We start from the raw sequence: 1082 nt of genomic DNA on the forward strand, positions 1-1082 counted from the left end.
CAAGACCTTAAAGCTACCACGACTGGAAGCAAATTCTGCCAACATGAATACCTGAATTCCTGATTTGCCTTCAGAACCTCCAGATAGAATTCAGGAGCTAACACATGAAACTTAGAACATGGATTTGGTGTGAGCTAGAGGCAGGTTCCGGCACCAGCTCTGACACGACATTCTCTATTGGAGGGGAAGTTTCTGACCTCTCTGAGTTTCTACATTTTGGGTATAAGATGAAACCATGATGCCAGACTCCAAGAGATGGAGGAAATTGTACTAGATACTGTCTTGAGATGCTTACTTGTGGTACTTTTTAACGTAGAAATACTAAGCTCATTCACATGGAGAAAATACAGTTCTGTGCGTACATTGGAATTCTGCTTGNGGGGGGGCTGGAAGAAGGGAGAAGCACACAAATCTATTCCTAATAATGGTGTTGAACCCTTTGGAAGCAGCCATGTCCTCTAGATAAGTTACTTACTGTACCTGCATCTGGGTATTGTAGTGTGCTTTAGATGGACTCTCCTCCAGAGGCTAAACTCAGTTGCCGAGATCAAGAGAAGAGAAGTAACCTTCCCAACCTTCCAGTCTTCTCTTGCAGATAGAAAAGCATCCCGGTAGGTTCATAGGACTGTACTGCCATAATCTCACCTTGGGCATACTCCCTCATAAACTTCTGTCCTTGTTTGAATGCAACAGACCAGCTGTGTTGTTTGTCCCTAGCACAGTGCTGGGCACTCAGTAAGAACAAATACTAAAGGTACAGTAGGCATATTAAATGTTTGCCTCAGAATGGTGCCATGTTTGGGAGCAGGCCTTGAGTTTTTACCAAAGTCAACTAAAGAAAGTTCATGAGCAGCTGCTTTGCTGATGCTATTTATGGACTAAGAGNTTACAGATTAGAATCCTTTACTGATCTGAATTCACTCTGGACTGTGCAGGAGAAGTCTGGCACCTCAGAAGGATACTCAGTCATTCAGCAAGTCCCTGTAAAACTTCTGTTATATGCTGGGGCTGGGAAGACATCAGAGAGAAGAGGACAAGAAAGGCGAACCAGAAGGAGACTCCTAGAGACAGATACAGGAAGA

This window comes from Mus caroli, chromosome 2 (genome assembly GCF_900094665.2).
Source record: "Mus caroli chromosome 2, CAROLI_EIJ_v1.1, whole genome shotgun sequence".
NCBI classification, from domain to species: Eukaryota; Metazoa; Chordata; class Mammalia; order Rodentia; family Muridae; genus Mus; species Mus caroli.